The 21,463-nt window shown below is 41.0% G+C and overlaps 2 long non-coding RNA genes across 2 annotated transcripts in view; both read right to left on the reverse strand.

The window, feature by feature from the left end:
• The window catches only part of LOC127638088 (uncharacterized), a 32,212-nt gene that overhangs the window by 9,451 nt on the left and 1,298 nt on the right, over positions 1 to 21,463 (reverse strand). The window lies entirely within an intron of this gene.
• LOC127638089 (uncharacterized) lies at positions 13,421 to 15,187 on the reverse strand. The gene is made up of 3 exons (XR_007969838.1): positions 14,757 to 15,187; positions 14,139 to 14,241; positions 13,421 to 13,536 (listed from the first exon to the last, which is right to left on the reverse strand). It is a non-coding gene; the product is annotated as an uncharacterized LOC127638089 (long non-coding RNA).

Raw genomic sequence — 21,463 nt, forward strand, 5'->3', positions numbered from 1 at the left:
AGACCTGCCTTGAGTCACTCACCACACGCCCCACCGAGAGCGAGAACCACATTATAGTGACCACGAGGAGGTTACCCCATGTGACACTACCCTCCCTAGCAACCGGCCCAATTTGGTTGCCCCATGTGACTCTACCCTCCCTAGCAACCGGCCCAATTTGGTTGCTAAGTAGACCTGCCTTGAGTCACTCACCACACACCCCACAGAGAGCGAGAACCACATTATAGTGACCACGAGGAGGTTACCCCATGTGACTCTACCCTCCCTATCAACTGGGCCAATTTGGTTGCTAAGTAGACCTGCCTTGAGTCACTCACCACACACCCCACAGAGAGCGAGAACCACATTATAGTGACCACGAGGAGGTTACCCCATGTGACTCTACCCTCCCTAGCCACCGGGACAATTTGGTTGCTAAGGACACCCGGCTGGAGTCACTCACCACAAGCTCCACCGAGAGCGAGAACCACATTATAGCGACCGCGAGGAGGTTACCCCAAGTGACTCTACCCTCCCTAGCAACTGGGCCAATTTGGTTGCTAAGGAGACCTGGCTGGAGTCACTCACCACATGCCCCACCGAGAGTGAGAACCACATTATAGCGACCACGAGGAGATTACCCCATGTGACTCTACCCTCCCTAGCAACTGGGCCAATTTGGTTGCTAAGGAGACCTGACTGGAGTCACTCAGCAATAGATTCAAAATCTAGACTCCAGGGGTGATATTCAGAATCAATACTCTGAGATACACAGGCTCCCGAACATCAGATGAGTTAAACTCAGAAGGTTTACTGGGAGACTGAAACACTTTAATGACTGCAAATGAGATGAAGGTGTTAAGCCACTTAAATGTTCCCCTGAAACCTAAATTAACAAGATAATGTGTTAACAAGCTTCCGCTAGCTCATTCTCACTATGTTTATGAGCACTTAAGAAAACGGTTTATTCCAGGGTTTTTGCAACAAGAAGACTGATTTCCTTATGCCGTTTAATGGATTAAGAGAAAGCGGTTTAACACATCTGGGTTTCTTCAGGAGAACATGACTTATATGGTCATATAAACACATAAGCAGCGTTCCTACAGATTCTTAAGGAGTGCGCATGTGCATGAACACACCGGAGAACAAACATAGGATGAGCCCAACAACGTGGAAAGAATTCCACTTTTCTGGGAGTACAGTGGGAAAATCACATACACTATAAATCAGGGGTGCCCACACATTTTTGTGTGATGATCTACTTTTAAATGAGCAACTCAATAAGATTTACCAACTAAAAAAACACAGTTTCATTTAAAATAAGAAAATGCTTGTTGGGACTACTGCATGTATCCCTCCATGGAATTCATCTTCTAATTAATAAAACAATATATAACAATGTTCAATGTTGATATCATTCAGTTTTAACACTAAACCCAAAACACCTACAGCACAATATAAACAATAGTCAGGGCATTTATGAGTAAATATTGAGCAGACTGAGGTGACAGTCTTCAATCTGTCATGTCATGCTGGTGTAAACTGTGCTGGTGTAAGCTGTGCTGGTGTAAGCTGTGCTGGTGTAAACTGTGCTGGTGTAAACTGTGCTGGTGTAACTGTGCTGGTGTAAACTGTGCTGGTGTAAACTGTGCTGGTGTAAACTGTGCTGGTGTAAACTGTGCTGGTGTAACTGTGCTGGTGTAAACTGTGCTGGTGTAAGCTGTGCTGGTGTAAACTGTGCTGGTGTAACTGTGCTGGTGTAAGCTGTGCTGGTGTAAACTGTGCTGGTGTAACTGTGCTGGTGTAAACTGTGCTGGTGTAAACTGTGCTGGTGTAAGCTGTGCTGGTGTAAACTGTGCTGGTGTAAACTGTGCTGGTGTAACTGTGCTGGTGTAACTGTGCTGGTGTAAACTGTGCTGGTGTAAACTGTGCTGGTGTAACTGTGCTGGTGTAAGCTGTGCTGGTGTAAACTGTGCTGGTGTAAGCTGTGCTGGTGTAAGCTGTGCTGGTGTAAGCTGTACAAACACCTCTCTCTCTCTCTCTCTCTCTCTCTCTCTCTCTCTGATGGAGGGAAATGGACAGTTTAAACCGACTTAAATTTAACTGACTTAAAGACACTGAATATTTCCACTAAATAAAAATACAAGTCACACACTAACCATTCAATAATTAAATCCTTGAGAATGTAACAATATGAACAATACATTTCCTGGAGGCTGTTTTGTAAAAGAGCACAAGAACAAACAAACTGCTGAAGCTGCACTAATGAACACAGAGAGAGAGAGAGTGTGTACTGATGGTCACTCGCCCCGCAGACATATCATCTCTCTCTCTCTCTCTCTCTCTCTCTCTCTCAGGACTGTACTCTAAAAATCCATAACAAGATATAATTGGTTTTACACAAAAGATGCCAAATCATACTGAGCTATTAAAGGAATAGTTCACCCTACAATTTAAAATTCTGTCATCATTTAAAAAGCTATTAAACTGCTAGAACACAAAAAAATATTTTTTTAATAATCGTCATGCCGCTCTTTAACATAAAATGAAACCACAATACAACGTTAATGATCTCATCTATCAAACTCCAAAAGGACAAAAATTCACAATAAAAGTCCTGTGAAGACATGCGATGGCTCATGATGCATGTGGGGAGCGAAGGCTAGCCCGTCTGTCCGATCCCACAGAAGAGCTACTGTAGCACAAACTGCTGAAAAACTTGACCATGACAGAAAGGTGCCAGAACACACGGTGCATCACAGCTTGCTGCGTATGGGGATGCGTAGCCGCAGACCGGTCAGAGTGCCCATGCTGACCCCTGTCCACCGCTGAAAGCGCCTACAATGGGCACGTGAGTGATGGAAGAAGGTGGCCTGTCTGATGAATCATGTTTTCTTTTAGATCATGTGGATGGCCGGGTGCGTGTGCGTCGGTTACATGGGGAACAGATGGCAGCAGGATGCATTATGGGAAGAAGGCAGTGTGATGCTCAGGGCGATGTTCTGCTGGGAAACATTGGATCCTGGCATTCATGTGGATGTTACTTTGACACGCACCACCTACCTAAACATCGTTGCAGACCACGAACACCCCTTCATGTCAACGGTATCCCTGATGGCAGTGCCCTCTTTCAGCAGGATAATGCGCCCTGCCACACTGCACACATTGTTCAGGAACGGTTTGAGGAACATGATGAAGAGTTCAAGGTATTGCCCTGGCCTCCAAATTCCCCAGATCTCAATATAATTGAGCATCTATGGGATGTGCGGGACCAACAAGTCCGATCCATGGAGACCCCCCCCCCCTCACAACTGACAGGACTTAAAGGATCTGCTGCTAATGTCTTGCTGCCAGATACCACAGGACACCTTCAGAGGTCTTGTAGAGGGCATGCCTCGACGGGTCAGAGCTGTTTTGGCAGCATGAGGGGGACCTACATGATATTAGGCAGGTGGTTTTAATGTTGTGGCTGATCGGTGTATTTATATATATATATATATATATATATATATATATATATATATATATATATATATATATATATATATATATATGTATATTTTATTGTATTGTTTTGAAACTGTTTGCACAGATTGCTCTATGGAATAAAACTTCTTTCGAACGAGTCAGGCTGTAGGAATTAATACGAGTTGTCATGACCTACAGCACAATGTCACCGTGACAACAGACATGCATTTACATCCCTATAAGAGCACTCTTGACATGCTGACATCATCAATGTGAGACAAATCTCTCCCTGTCAGCAGAACAACAGTAACACGGTGAGCTTTCAGAGATCCGCTCCATCATTTCCACACTGAAATAAAACACAGTCATAAACTAAAGAGACGTCTCCTGCTGAGACACCTTCAGAAATAACAGCAACAGTCGACTTATGCTCTCATTTACTGCCCTTAAACTCACTCAGAGACATGGAGGGTTTAAAGTTAAACCTTGTAAAGATGTTTAAGCACAAAAGATGTGAAATATGGACGCGTCGAGTGAGTCTTTGTGGTGCGTTTGTACTGTTTAACCTCCCAAGACTTCAAATGCCTCTTTGACTGTTGTTTATTGTCATGCTAATCGTTCTGACGCTGGACAGACTCAAGTACGGGGGATTTCACAACACTCTTTCAACCCTAATTACACTTGCTTTCTATTGCCAACATATTTTAATATAAAACCATTTGAAAAAAACTATATTATTTCTAAAACTACTGCTTATCAAATAGCACATTTGAATCATTTTATCTATTGTTACAGCACTTAATTATGAAACGCATATGTCATGATTCAATGCATCTCAATGTCAGAGTGAAAGAACCAAAAAAGGGTGTATTAAACCAAAAAGGCAAAAAACAAACTGATAAAATAAATAATCCAGACAGGCACCCTCTGAAGCTGGGCTGGGGCAGAACGCACTGGACACGTGTTAACAGGTGTGACGTATTAACTAATAATGGGCAAACAATGAGGCAGGTATGACGTGAGACTGAGAGACACAGGGCAACACAGAAACAAAACAAAGCCACGTGCTCTCACACAAACTCCCGAATAGCATGAACGCACATCGCGAAGACAATAAGGCAATATACGCTCATGCCAACCCACAGACAAGACGAGAGAATGCATAGCAATGCCAAAGCAATGCCCACATCCCCAGGAGCAAGGGAGCACTTTATATTAGGTGTTGATATCGCGTGTTTTCATAATAAAAGTCCCGTTTTGATATCGCGTGTTTTCATAATAAAAGTCCCGTTTTGATATTACATGTTTTTCAAACACTGCTGTGAAAGACAGAACCTTTGTAATGTGTCCGACAGGAGTCATTGCACTGACGCATACAACCAGACACAGCGCCAGAGCCCTTCTACCAAGGAGAGTTTACAAGCTTAGCATATGTTAGCATAATGCTACATTCCCAAAGACATTCTATAGGCGGAAACACACTCTTAACACACTGGTTGACTGTTATGTTCTCTCCTATGATAGATGGAGGTTGTTATCTTAGTAAATAAAAGAATCTCTGTGCTTCCCTGTTCTTAGCGCTATTTGATGTACAAGCCCAGATGCGACCTTTGTAAGGCACATTAAAAATACCACAGAGGTACGTCATATCTTAACTATCACCAAAACGCAGAACGAGACGTTTTTGTCTGCAAACGCTTTTCATGGCGAGTTTAAATTGGCGCTCGACGCTGGCGTTGACTCTCTGATGCGAATCATGAACGCAGCTTCACGATTGCTGAAATAAAGCGAACATGGACAGTCTGGCAGATTAATATTGTGTAGGTTGAGAGTTTAAGAGATTTAATGCCCATTGCAATGAATATGCACCATATGTGGAGACTAGTTCTTTCAATAAACTCACACTTACACTTTGGGAAACTTTGAATTGGTGATATTTTACAGCATCTTAATACTGCGGAAGGCTTTGTTTGGAAAATGCTAATAAATCATTATATTGTTACATATTGTTTTGTTTTCTCTCCTAAGATGGAAATAAAGGCATTTTGACAAGAAAATAAGTATATATAGTGTCAAAATTCAGCACTTAATTGTGATTAACTACAAAAAATTATGCGATTAATCAGAATTAAAAAAAAATATCGACTGACTGCACTAATTTCAATGCATATAAAACAATGTACTTTTGTGTAACTACATGTTTTCTGCAAAATCTCACAATATTCACATTTGCTGCTACTGAGCTTAAAGTACTGAGTTAGGGTTTAAGGGTTGGGTTTAGGGTTTAGGTTTATTAATTGTATTATATACTTTAAATACATATTGTGAGTAAAATAAATCACTGTAAACACATTAAACACATCACAGTCATATGTGACATATTCTAACACAGGTCAGCTCTTGATATTGTAAATGTGTAGGTTGTTGTGACGATGTCTGGAGGCGGTCAGAGAGAGCTGGTCTGGATGTGGTTTGAGGAATTGGTGGGTTGAGGTTAATATGAGGTCTGGACTCAATCAATCACAGAGAAGAACAGGTGGTCAAAACCCACCACTCACAGAGAATGAGAACAAGCCGTTAAAGATGTGCTGAGAAATCACACGTTTGGATTTCATGGTCTTTTTCATTTTTTTTATAGTGTTTCTGGTTTAAACTTTTTTGCTAATTTCTATAAATAAGATTAAACAGCTTCAAATAACTCTGATTCGTTTGCGTCACCACCCAGAAATGGTCATGGGTTAAGGTTAGAATATATAATTATATGTCTTTGACAATTATGTTGGTGTTGTTAATATGACGCGTATTTGCTTATAACTTCACAAACTATAAAGGGAACATAAAATCTCACATATGATTATTTAGAGTCTGTGATTATCTTTCAATCGAGTCCACACACAAGATAATCAGATGTATAGATCATTAGATAATCCACATGAAGCACAATGTTACATATGACCACCAGGAGATGGCGCCAAATACACGACACAGACTCAATGATGACTCAAATGACACAGAATGAAACTCATTCTGTGAAATCTCATGACTAAAATCATGTCTGCATGCTATGCAAACCTTTAGTCATTGTTGTGTTTGCATGTGTAATTAGTTCTTATGTACAATTATTATCTTTTATTTGTTTGGAGATGCTTTTGGACACTATGATACATTATATTTGTAATGTTGGAACTTTGGATTGATTTGTCGTATCAACACAAAATTTTTTCTTAGATACAAATTACATGATTGGGAACAAAACAGAGGCATGTTCTTCTGAAATATACAGTATGATGTCAGATAAGATAAATAAGATAAAAGTAAATGTTTGGTTCAATTTTCTTTTAGCATTTGTTAGTCTGAGAGTGTCAGAAGGTGTCTTAATCAATATCATAAAAAAATGAGAAACGTTTTCTTTACAATGATACCAAACGCTTGACCTCCTTGTTTTTTTTGTGAAGTTATAAGCCTTTAATTTTGAGTATGCCACGGAAACAGGAGATCTTTAAAAACACCTTCAGAGCTTAAAGGGGTAAGTGGTTCGTTACACGTATCGCGGCAGTTCTGGGGTGAAATGTCCACTGTGTGGCGCTAAACGTGAGGTAAAAAGACGAGGATATATTACGTTTTAAAATGAACTAATCTGACCTCCCTACCTCAAACCATAAACCTTAAACAAGAGTGTCAGAAAAAGCAAACGTGAGATGATAATATTTAGAAAACACACATTATATTACCATCAAATCTAGGCCAAAATGTTGGTATTGGAGCAACCCTAAAATATACACATAAAGCCCGATCCATGATCCGATGTAAATATAACTCACTATCCCGTCAACAGCACTGGGTTGAACATGTCTTGATATTTGCGGCCGTCTCTCCAGGCGTGATCGAAGGTTTAGTTTATGTTGATCTCTGAGGGTGGATTCTGGAGTTCAGCAGATTTATCAGTCTTCCACAGAAGCTTCAGAAGAATCAGAGTCCCAGCGGTCTGACTGCAGGCGCCCCACAACTAATTGGATTTTTTTCTACCATGAATCCAATCACAGTCGCCTCCATTCAATTTCACTAACTCCTAGTTTTAACAAGTCCAGATAAACTCATACACAGGAGCAGACAGCATTCTCCCCCGAAGGAGCCTCGATTTCCATGTGATTAAACCTCCTACTGCTGCACAACTACCGGATATTTCTCTTCCGCACGCTGCCGTAACACAGCACAACTGTAATACGTCCCCAGTGCATGTCAATAAGATAACTGCAAATGAAAAGCATGAGCGATCTATTACGTGTCTGAAACAGGCCTGTGGACTCGCTAGAGGAACAGATAACGTTTCAGGTTAACAAAACCAGCATCTCTAGTTACTTAGAGAGGGGTGCGTCCCATCACAACCTTTCACAGGCTACATAATAGCAAACTGGATCTATAGGATCAGGACCGCTCTTCCTGTGGACCCCTATAGAGATTCCCAAGAGAACAGATTATATCAAGGGAACAGGGAACACCAGAGGGAACGCCTCGTCATTAACAACAAGTATTTAGACATTTAATTTGACATAACTGCAATGGAGGAAATATCAGAAGACTACATTGAAATGGAGAGTTTGGGATTATTAGAAGATTGTAATATCATATAGAATACAATAGATCAGGTGGCATTATAGCAAACCTGTCATTCTATGTGAGTTTTCATCAACAAATATGTGTGAAAGGGTCGAATGATATTGATGATGTTCTCCGAGCGAATTATGCAATGATGTATCCACATGACCAATTGAAGCAGTCACATGACCAGCTGTATTATATATATATATATATATATATACACAGTAAATGTATGTATCCACCTCAAGTAAGCGTATATGTTTTATATGTGCAATAACCAAATTGTCCTGGTTGCTAGGGAGGGTAGAGTCACATGGGGCAACCAAATTGTCCCGGTTGCTAGGGAGGGTAGAGTCACATGGGGCAACCAAATTGACCCGGTTGCTAGGGAGGGTAGAGTCACATGGGGCATCCAAATTGGCCGGTTGCTAGGGAGGGTAGAGTCACATGGGGTAACCAAATTGGCCCGGTTGCTAGGGAGGGTAGAGACACATGGGGTAACCAAATTGACCCGGTTGCTAGGGAGGGTAGAGTCACATGGGGTAACCAAATTGTCCCGGTTGCTAGGGAGGGTAGAGTCACATGGGGTAACCAAATTGTCCCAGTTGCTAGGGAGGGTAGTGTCACATGGGGTAACCTCCTCGTGGTGGTGATTAGTGGTTCTCTCAATGGGGCGTGTGGTGAGTTGTGTGTGGATCGTGGAGAGTAGCATGAGCCTCCACATGCTGTGAGTCTCCGCGGTGTCATGCACAACGAGTCACGTGATCAGATGCGCCGATTGACAGTCTCAGACGCGGACGCAACTGACACTTGTCCTCTGCCACCCGGATTGAGGCGAGTAACCGCGCCACCATGAGGACCTGCTAAGTAGCGGGAATTGGGCGTTCCAAAATTGGGAGAAAAGGGGGATAAAAAAAATAAATAAAAATAATCATAAAATGAATCCATAAAGTGTGACAGTGACTCTGTTGCAATCCTCTATATGTAATATTCACCAAATTAAGCCTATATATTTACCAGATAAAGGGTTCTGGCCACAGAGGAACATGGGATTTACAAATATCATCAAATATCGGTGTGGATTTTTGCCCATAACCGATCAATAAGTAAAACAGATCAGTATGGATTTTGAAAACTGCATTTCACAAAACAGGACCATGTTAAAGATGTTCAGGTTGAGATCGGAGAGTTCCCAGAGAGCGTTGGGAACACAAGTGAGCAGAGAGAAGAGGATCATGGGTTTAATCGGGCTGGGGTTTGTGGGATTGTTCCTTTACCAGCTCTCATCTTACAGATGTCCGGCTCTGTCTCAGCATCCATCTGGAGCCGCTGGACACACAAATGAATGAATATGAGTGACAGACGTTGACTGATGATGATGAAACATGAAAAGCTGATAATGCGCAGTAAATCTGATGCTGGAGGTTTAGATGATGAAAGATGCTCTGATCAGTGCTGTGTAAGTCTGAAAACGGCTCTGTTTGAAGACATGTGACTGTGTTTATCGTGACAGGACCGGCACATACTGTCCCGTCAGCTCTACGTGTCTCGTCTCATCTGCTCATGAAGACGTCACATCAATCGGACAGCCGTGGCTCTCCATGAACACACAGTTTGTTGATGTTTTTCTCAAATGTTCAGAATAGTCTCCAGTGACTGATCTGAGAGCAGTCAGACTGGTCTTTTCAATGATGGTTACAGTTCTTGGACTATGAGGAACTGATCATAGATCATCATGTTTCTCTCATTGAATCGTCACACTGGGCGACGGTATAAAACGGTCTCGTCTGTCTCTCGGGAGTTCTCCTCTTCATCTCCCTTGAGCTCCATGTGTCCATTAGATCGACTGTTTCGAACCTCCACCAGGCATCACTACTAAATCACTGCTGAGTGAAATCTCAATATTTACCTCTACTTGACGAATCACAGACATTTATAGTCGTATAGCGCAAAATTCACTGTCAATATAGAGAGTTGGGTATATAGTTAAAGGTCGCTGGCTGTATTTAAAGGGGTCATGTATTGACAAATCTAATTTTCCTTGATATTTTGACATATAAGAGGTCACCAAAATAAAAAATATCCTCACCAGCCCAAAAAGAGCCTTTATGTTTCCACCCTGCAAAAATGTGAACCTGAAATCACCCCCTTGTTACATAGAAGATAGGGCTCATTTGCATAGTCCCCGCCTCCACAGCATATATAATCAGGTGAGTTGACAGAGAAAGCATCTGGGGTACTGCAACACTGAAAGTGGCACTATTGTTACTAAAGTTACTAACCAGTGAAAATGGTACTCCAGACATTGTGTTCCTGGCTGTGGATAAACTGTATCTCTGCATACATTTCCGAGTTCCTGAACGCATAAATATGGGAATAAATGTTTAGATTCATGGATGAATTCCTCTGAGAACCAAGGATTCAGGCTTTGCAAAGAAGTTTATATTGAAAGATGTAGCAGTGCCAACAATATTGGACGTAACAGTAATGCCGAGTGTAATTCTAATGTTTCATATTTTCATTTGTTTGAGATGTAAGCAAATGTATAGTCCGCCATTTTTATCCCAAAATAAACCATGATCATGACTCCAAAGGGGAGTGGATCGAGCTTATTACACAGTTACTTTCCAAAGAAATACATTATTCTTCCCGAAATATTGATTTGAGATTAAATTATTTAAATTTGGCTGAAGAACGCGCAACAGAAAACAACGGTGAAGTACTGTATATGACAGGTCTTTCTCATCTGTCTCTTATAGCCACGATGTCCCATTTTTGGGCCAATATGAACACATCAGGACACACATTTTCCCATATTTAATATCATATTTAATAATCAATAACTGATCTGAGATCACTGTTAATCAGTATGTCATGTTCACAACAGAACTACATGACCGGTCCTGGACGCTCTCAGAAGAACCGACCAATCAAACACAGAGAGAGAGAACGTGTGTGCGTCAGCGCTGTTTGAGATTTCGTCTGTATCACCACAGGATTCGTCTCAGCTGCCAAACGTATAAATTCAGTGGGAGGAATTCACACATTCACAAATCATGTCTTACTGGCTCCAGAAGAAAAACACAAACCGGGTCTCTGAGCTTTAATATCTGTACTGAGATTAACAGACTGATGTCATCAGAGAACCGCTTCACATTAACTTAATTACTAAAACACTGATCTGAAGAACCTTTAAATAGGCAGTAAAATAAAGATGAACATTATTGAGATTGAAAAGAAGAGCAACTGAACACAGAATAAAAAATGAATGTGAACGGCTGATCTGAGGCCTGTGCTGTTGGTGGAGATACAATGTCCCATGTGGCGTCAAGTGTGTACAACTGATCCTGAATCAGTGTGAATGCTCAAAGTGTCACAGCTGACAGACTCAATTAAACTCCTGAAGAACAGCACTAATACCTATTGTCCTCATGCTCGCTCTGATTGGCCGACTTGAATGCCTTGTGTCATGTGATCTCCTCTCTCTCTCTCTCTCTCTCTCTCTCTCTCTCTCTCTCTCTCTCTCTCTCTCTCTCTCTGACTGATGTTTTGTTCATTTTTATACAGTTTTAACGTGCTGATTTTTATGGGATTTTGACCTCAATCTCCTCTAAGCATTTCCAAGCCCAGATTAGAGGAGGAGATTATAATTTGAACACAACAACCAGCAGTCTTGTTTCCCTTCAGAAATACTTTATCACAGAGAATAGAATTATTTTACAGTAGTTTAGAATTTTATATTCTTTTCTATGCTCTGTAAACCCTAAAAGCAGCTCATTTGAGAGTGAGTCCAGTATTGTAGTGTTTTACACTTTATTTGGAGTCACCATCATGGAGATTAGTGTTACATCTAAATACACAAGGGCAATGGGTGGTGGCGTAGTGGGCTAAAGCACATAATTGGTAATCAGAAGGTTGCTGGTTAGATCCCCACAGACACCACCATTGTGTCCTTGAGTAAGACACTTAACTCCAGGTTGCTCCGGGGGGATTGTCCCTGTAATAAGTGCACTGTATGTCGCTTCGGATAAAAGTGTCTGCCAAATGCGTAAATGTAAATATAAATAAGGTAATCCTTATTTAAATTCGAATAACTGAATCTGTGAGTAAACTAAAAGCAGATAGCCAGAAGTGTCTTCATGTCCTGCTACAGCTGAATCCTGCTGGAAAATAGACTGAAGTTGGAGAACACTGAGTAAACGATGATACATAGTGCTGCATGTACTTCCCAAACAATTCAACCTTAGTTTCATCAGTCCACAAAACCAGTAGCGTTGTGGAGAGTCAAGGTGGTCTTTGGCAATCTTCAGGTGTGCCACAAAGTTTTATTTAGAAAGCAGCGGCTTCCTTCATGATGTCCTGCCATGAACACACACCTGTTTGATATTTTCTGTATAGTAGACTCATGAACAGAGATGTTAATCAGTTCCAATGACTCCTTCAATTCTTTATCTGTCACTCTTGGGTTCTTCTTTACCTCATTGATCATTCTGTGTTGTGTCCATTGAGTCATCTTGACTGGACGGCCACTTCTAGTGAGAGTACCTATAGTACTAAATCATCTCCATTTATAGACAGTTTGTCTAACTGTGGACAGATGTATATCTAACGGCCACTTCTAGAGAGAGTACCTATAGTACTAAATCATCTCCAATTATAGACAGTTTGTCTAACTGTGGACAGATGAATATCTAACGGCCACTTCTAGAGAGAGTACCTATAGTACTAAATCATCTCCATTTATAGACAGTTTGACTAACTGTGGACAGATGAATATCTAACGGCCACTTCTAGAGAGAGTACCTATAGACTAAATCACCTCCATTTATAGACAGTTTGTCTCACTGTGGACAGATGAATATCTAACGGCCGCTTCTAGTGAGAATACCTATAGTACTAAATCATCTCCATTTATAGACCGTTTGTCTCACTGTGGACAGATGAATATCTAACGGCCGCTTCTAGAGAGAGTACCTATAGTACTAAATCATCTCCATTTATAGACAGTTTGTCTCACTGTGGACAGATGAATATCTAACGGCCGCTTCTAGAGAGAGTACCTATAGTACTAAATCATCTCTATTTATAGACAGTTTGTCTCACTGTGGACAGATGAATATCTAACGGCCACTTCTAGTGAGAGTACCTGTAGTACTAAATCATCTCCATTTATAGACAGTTTGTCTCACTGTGGACAGATGAATATCTAACGGCCACTTCTAGAGAGAGTACTTGTAGTACTAAATCATCTCCATTTATAGACAGTTTGTCTCACTGTGGACAGATGAATATCTAACGGCCACTTCTAGAGAGAGTACTTGTAGTACTAAATCATCTCCATTTATAGACAGTTTGTCTAACTGTGGACAGATGAATATCTAACGGCCACTTCTAGTGAGAGTACCTATAGTACTAAATCATCTCCATTTATAGACAGTTTGTCTCACTGTGGACAGATGAATATCTAACGGCCACTTCTAGTGAGAGTACCTATAGTACTAAATCATCTCCATTTATAGACAGTTTGTCTCACTGTGGACAGATGAGTATCTAACGGCCACTTCTAGTGAGAGTACCTATAGTATTAAATCATCTTCATTTATAGACAGTTTGTCTAACTGTGGACAGATGAGTATCTAACGGCCACTTCTAGAGAGAGTACCTATAGTACTAAATCATCTCCATTTATAGACAGTTTGTCTCACTGTGGACAGATGAATATCTAACGGCCACTTCTAGTGAGAGTACCTATAGTATTAAATCATCTCCATTTATAGACAGTTTGTCTAACTGTGGACAGATGAATATCTAACGGCCACTTCTAATGAGAGTACCTATAGTACTAAATCATCTCCATTTATAGACAGTTTGTCTAACTGTGGACAGATGAATATCTAACGGCCACTTCTAGAGAGAGTACCTATAGTACTAAATCATCTCCATTTATAGACAGTTTGTCTAACTGTGGACAGATGAATATCTAACGGCCACTTCTAGTGAGAGTACCTATAGTATTAAATCATCTCCATTTATAGACAGTTTGTCTAACTGTGGACAGATGAATATCTAACGGCCACTTCTAGTGAGAGTACCTATAGTACTAAATCATCTCCATTTATAGACAGTTTGTCTAACTGTGGACAGATGAATATCTAACGGCCACTTCTAGAGAGAGTACCTATAGTACTAAATCATCTCCATTTATAGACAGTTTGTCTCACTGTGGACAGATGAATATCTAACGGCCACTTCTAGAGAGAGTACTTATAGTACTAAATCATCTCCATTTATAGACAGTTTGTCTAACTGTGGACAGATGAATATCTAACGGCCACTTCTAGAGAGAGTACCTATAGTACTAAATCATCTCCATTTATAGACAGTTTGTCTCACTGTGGACAGATGAATATCTAACGGCCACTTCTAGTGAGAGTACCTATAGTATTAAATCAACTCCATTTATAGACAGTTTGTCTAACTGTGGACAGATGAATATCTAACGGCCACTTCTAGTGAGAGTACCTATAGTACTAAATCATCTCCATTTATAGACAGTTTGTCTAACTGTGGACAGATGAATATCTAACGGCCACTTCTAGAGAGAGTACCTATAGTACTAAATCATCTCCATTTATAGACAGTTTGTCTAACTGTGACAGATGAATATCTAACAGCCACTTCTAGAGAGAGTACCTATAGTACTAAATCACCTCCATTTATAGACAGTTTGTCTCACTGTGGACAGATGAATATCTAATGGCCACTTCTAGAGAGAGTACCTATAGTACTAAATCACCTCCATTTATAGACAGTTTGTCTAACTGTGGACAGATGAATATCTAACGGCCACTTCTAGAGAGAGTACCTATAGTACTAAATCACCTCCATTTATAGACAGTTTGTCTAACTGTGGACAGATGAATATCTAATGGCCACTTCTAGAGAGAGTACCTATAGTACTAAATCACCTCCATTTATAGACAGTTTGTCTCACTGTGGACAGATGAATATCTAACGGCCACTTCTAGAGAGAGTACCTATAGTACTAAATCATCTCCATTTATAGACAGTTTGTCTCACTGTGGACAGATGAATATCTAACGGCCACTTCTAGAGAGAGTACCTATAGTACTAAATCATCTCCATTTATAGACAGTTTGTCTAACTGTGGACAGATGAATATCTAATGGCCACTTCTAGAGAGAGTACCTATAGTACTAAATCACCTCCATTTATAGACAGTTTGTCTCACTGTGGACAGATGAATATCTAACGGCCACTTCTAGAGAGAGTACCTATAGTACTAAATCATCTCCATTTATAGACAGTTTGTCTCACTGTGGACAGATGAATATCTAACGGCCACTTCTAGAGAGAGTACCTATAGTACTAAACCATCTCCATTTATAGACAGTTTGTCTCACTGTGAACAGATGAATATCTAACGGCCACTTCTAGTGAGAGTACCTATAGTACTAAATCATCTCCATTTATAGACAGTTTGTCTAACTGTGGACAGATGAATATCTAAATTCTTCAAGATAACTTTAACCCTTTCCAGCTTTATGCAAAGCAACAATTCTTGATCGTAGGTCATCTGAGATCTCTTGGTCCACGTCAGCAGATGATTCTTCTGAATAGAAAACTCAAAATGTTTGAGTGCTTTTTACAAGTCAAAGTAGCTGTAACCCACAACTACAATTTTGTTTCATTAATTGGATGCCAGGTTTGCCAACTACTGACTTTAATTAGCTTTTGTTGACGTCATGAGCTTAGGGGTTCACATACTTTTTCTTGCTACTGCACATAAATCAATTTAGTCCAAACACTTACACTATTTTTTTAGTGTTTGAAAAAATATGCATTGTGAAAAGTGATATAATTGACTTGGCGTCCAGATGGACACACACACACACACACATGCATGCACACACAGCATTACATTTCTCTGCAGGACATCTGCTTCCATCTGTAATCTGAGAGTTAATCTGTCCATCAAACCTGCATTACTGATCAATACTCTCCAATCATCTCTTATTCATGTAAACAAGACAACAACAACAATCTAATGGACAAACACCATCCACAATGCACACCAACAGACAACAAACACAGAATGATAAAGTAGATAACTGATCTCAGACCAGCTCTGTTCTTCGTATGACTAATTACGCCCTAAAGACCAGACTGATCCAGGATCAGATACTGTGAGATGTCTAGAATATTCCTGATCATCTGTGTGTGTGCGCGCATGTGTGTGTATGAGTATAAGTGTGTGTGTGTGTGTGTGTGTGCGCGTGTGTGTGTGTGTGCGCATGTGTGTGTATGAGTATAAGTGTGTGTGTGTGTGCGTGTGTGTGTGTGTGTGTGAGGTATCTTGAGCCTCAACTGAGCTTCTGTCTCTCTGTCTGTCTGTCTGTCACTCATCTTTGAGTGGTGTGTTGTTCTGAATTCTCACACTGCAGATATATTGTGAACTTGGACCTCTTTAAACACTCACAGAACACACAGTACTTCTCATTTCAGCTCTCTGACTACAAGCCAAATTCATAATGCTCAAGAACACCAGAGACTGTTTACTGTACACACCCGCAGGAATTACACTGGCCTAACTGGAAGTATATCCACCTAGAAAAGTCATCCCACCATTAAAACAGCATCTAAACACTTTACTTAATGGAAGAAATAATTTAAGTGCTTATATGAGCTACACATTTCTGTTTTAAAGCCTCCAGTCTACTCGCCCCATAGACTTACATTGTACATTACTGTGAACACAACTGCAGTGATAGAGCTGCACAATTAATAGTCATACAAGTCAATGGGGTCTCAACACATTCATTTATAGCATATAAAAGTAATCCTTATTACTCCTGTGGTTTAATCCAAGTCTTCTGAAACGACACTATAGGTTTTGGGTGAGAAACCCCATTGACTTGCATTGTATGGATAAAACACTTGATATCTCCATCAAAATATCTTGGATTGTGTTCCTGAGAAGAAAGAAAGTGATATGAAAGTCAATGTTCATCTATACATTGTGATCTCAGTGTCTGTGAACGCTCACTCTGGTCACTTCTCCTCAAACAGAGGTCACTGAGAGTGCAGCGGTGCATGCTGGGAAACCCTAAAGAGAAGATTCCAGAGCTTCTGTTTTGTTCCTCAACAACTCAGGATCCCCCCCACACACACCCTCCTTACTTTAAGATAAAGACGAGAACAACAACCCGATGAAAAGAGACAGATACAACAGAGCTTCATTGTCCTTCATGACCCCCCCAACCAGACTGAACGCTTCACTGAGGTCTGATCACCACACACACACACACACACACACACACACACTCTCTCACACACACACACACGCGCGCGCGCACACGCACACACACACACACACACACACACACATACAGACACACACAAACACACACACATACTCAAACACACACACGCACACACACACTCTCACACACTCTTACACGCACACACACGCACAAACACACACTCTCACATGCACACACACACACTCTCACACACACGCACGCACGCACACACGCGCGCACACACACACACACGCGCACACACACACACATACAGACACACACAAACACACACACACTCTCTCACACACACACACACACACGCACACACACGCGCACACACACACACACACATACAGACACACACAAACACACACACACACTCAAACACACACATGCACACACACACTCTCACACACTCTTAAACGCACACACACACACTCTCACACACTCTCACACGCACACACACTGACACACGCGCACACACGCGCACACACACACACAGTCAAATACACGCACACACTCACGCACGCACGCACACACTCACGCACGCACGCACACGCAGACACGCACGCACACACCTTCACAAAAACTGCTGGCTACAGATCCAAGGAAAAGTTGTATTCTGTTAACATGTTGTACACGGACAGGTTGTGCGCTCCGTCTCCATGTTTACATCCGCTTCTCTCGCTGTACAGGTTAGATGCGCTCACCGGTGATAAACAGCCGCGCAGGACATGCTGACAGAGAAACATCTAGACAAGCTCGTAATGAAAGGATTCGTGTTAATCAGACCCAGTACACAAAGACTCATACACTGCTTTTCAGAATCAATATTTAATCAACCAAATAAAAAAAACTATTAATCGAAATATCTATTTATTTTGCCCAGCCCGACCGTAAACCCTTTAATTTTGCAAACACAATGATTTAATACCTATAGAAGTCAGGCATATGAGGGATCGATTGAAAGATTAGAATCTGAACTTTCAGAAATAAACATCAATTCTGCATTTATGTTTCTTAAAATAACAAAATAAGGCCTTAAACATACGCGTCGCAAATAAGCGCCACCTAGTGGTCATGTGGTAGAAATATTAATATGAATATAATTTTTTTTTCACTTAAATGGACATGTTATATATCAAATGAAAGATCTCACTCTCAGGAATGTGTCTGTACAGTTTATTATCTTGCATTAATATCACAGTTCAAAATATTTACTAAAGAATCACAAAGTGAAATATGATTTCTGTAAGTCATCAAATACAAACGTCACTTTTATTCTCTGATAACTGCTGCTGTAAGACACAAATATCTAATAACTTTATATCTGCTTTTATCTTAGGAAGTTCTCTAATAAATGAGTCATTGTTGACTTGTGTGTGAGATTGTTTGTGTGAATAATCCAATGATATATCTGAGATGTCCACAACAAAATATGCCATCCAGCAGGAAAAACATGCAAAACAAATCATCAGACAAATATACTGTCAACTATTGATGATCAAATGTTTTATATCGATGTATTTATATATATTACAGCTTTCTAATGACATTTAGATTGAGCTTGTAGTCCACTCAGAGGCCGAGATATACAATGAAATAATGAGGGTGTTGCTTGAACTGAACATTAGACTGAATGTCTATGGACGAGCACATCCAGCCCTGCTCTGAACTCATTATTGACACTTGAGAGATCAGATTGTCTGTGAACAGGTGTGCCAATATTCACCTGTGTGTCCTGATAATCCTCTCAACAGCTCACCTCAGGGTCAGTATTCATACAAATCTGTGCTGCTATTTTAATCATGGAGAGAAAATTCTACTTAAAGACACTTTAAAGGGATTTTAGAGCAAGATTTGGAGACAAAAGTAGGGCAGACGAAACAGAGAATGTGTGAGATTCACAATCTCTCCAGAGATGATGACGAATCACTGTAAGTATGAATATGGCATAATGACATCATCGCCGTCATGTGTGTTATTGTGTGTATTGTGCTCTAGTGATTGGGTTTGTTTAGTGGCAGAATACCCAACATGCCTCAGCAGCCCACCGGGTGAAATAAGTGGCATTCATGTGCAGCTGATCCTCCTACAGCACGGATCTTTCCCATGGGCACACTGCCACCCTGACGCCTGGCACACACACACACACACACACACACACACACACACACACTAGCAGACAAACGTGTGTCCTTTATTTAAAGCTGCTCATCTGTTAGACTGTTTAACAAATGAGCTGATAAACTGACATTCAAGAATCCAAAGATGTGATCCTTCAGTGCATGAATATCAGACCTACAGCTGAAACTGTAAAGTTGAATTCTTCTGCGGACGTTTGATGAGACGCTCGTCACACAATAGACTCGTCTCACTCATTAGCATTGTATTAATAGAGAGATGTGACCCACTAATGGAATGCAGCGTGTGTGTGTGTGTGTGTGTGTGTGTGTGTGTGTGTGTGTGTGTGTGTGTGTGTGTGTGTGTCTGTGTGTATATGTCTGTGTGTGTCTGTGTGTGTGTGTATGTCTGTGTGTGTGTGTGTGTCTGTGTGTGTGTGTCTGTGTGTGTATGTGTGTGTGTGTGTGTGTGTGTGTGTCTGTGTGTATATGTCTGTGTGTGTCTGTGTGTGTGTGTATGTCTGTGTGTGTGTGTGTGTGTGTGTCTGTGTGTGTGTGTGTGTGTGTGTGTGTGTGTGTCTGTGTGTATATGTCTGTGTGTGTGTATGTCTGTGTGTGTGTGTGTGTGTGTGTGTGTGTGTGTGTGTGTGTGTGTCTGTGTCTGTGTGTATATGTCTGTGTGTGTCTGTGTGTGTGTGTATGTCTGTGTGTGTGTGTGTGTGTGTGTGTGTGTGTGTGTGTGTGTGTGTGTGTCTGTGTGTATATGTCTGTGTGTGTCTGTGTGCGCATGTGTGTGAGTGTCTGTGTGTGTGTGTGTGTGTGTGTGTATATGTCGTGTGTGTGTGTGTGTGTGTGTGTGTCTGTGTGTGTGTCTGTGTGCATGTGTGTGAGTGTCTGAAAGGAAATTCACAGATTCTATGAAGTTGATTTGTTTTATTGTTGCTTATTTTATATGTGAGAATCCAAAATCTAGCTCATATTCACGCAAAACAAAAACAAAAGTTAAAAAGCGTAACATTGTTTCAATTGTTAAATCATTAAATAAATGTGGAAATCACCTTCTATCATGTTGCTTTGGTCTCTTTTTTTCCTCATTTAAGGGGCAAAATGGAAAACCAAGAAACGAGCATTCAGGATTTTTATGCCACACATTTATGAAAAATAAAACAATAAATACATAAACACGAATTGCGAAAACGCATCTTAAATTAGTTTTACAGCCATAAACAACATTAAACAATCGTATAAATCCAATGCAATCAGAAGTGATTAAACCACACTGCTCTACATTAATCCTTGATTGTGAAATAATAACTCAAATAATCTCTAATATAATCTGATTCACGCGCGCGCGACCATCAGCGCACAGAAGCGCGCGCCCGAGCTGCACCTGCTCGCGTCACCTGAACAACAATCACATTTATTACAACTAATATAACACAAGCAGCTCACCACAACACACAATACTACAGACAATACTCCATTCAGTCCGTCACTTCAGTCCGATAGAAATCGACACGTGTCACGACACAACATATATTAGACAATATAATACTCGAATATAACGCGCAGCTGTCACGTGTCCATCAAGAGAGAGAATATTCCATCAGTTTAATCCTCCAAAACCAGAAACGGGTGATTGTAATCACATGAGTCCAGCGGCGCGTTTGTGTTTCCTCTTTAAACTCTCACATGATGCGAGTTCACCTGTCATATATGACGTCAGAGAACAGCTGCTCACCTGAATCAGCGCAGATGTGGTTCTGGTCCCGTCACTGGTCTCTGGTTTGGGGTCTGTCCTGCGGTGCGACTGTGACTGTCCGCTCTCATCTCCAATAAACGCGCGGGAGCTCTCGGGCGGGCACGCGCAACCTCAAAAGCGCGCAGCTCTCGTGGACGCGCATGTGTCTCACTGCAGCGACGCCTCCAGCCGGAACTGAACCGGACCGGGACCAGCAGCACACCGTACAT

This window comes from Xyrauchen texanus, chromosome 46 (assembly GCF_025860055.1).
Source record: "Xyrauchen texanus isolate HMW12.3.18 chromosome 46, RBS_HiC_50CHRs, whole genome shotgun sequence".
NCBI lineage: Eukaryota > Metazoa > Chordata > Actinopteri > Cypriniformes > Catostomidae > Xyrauchen > Xyrauchen texanus.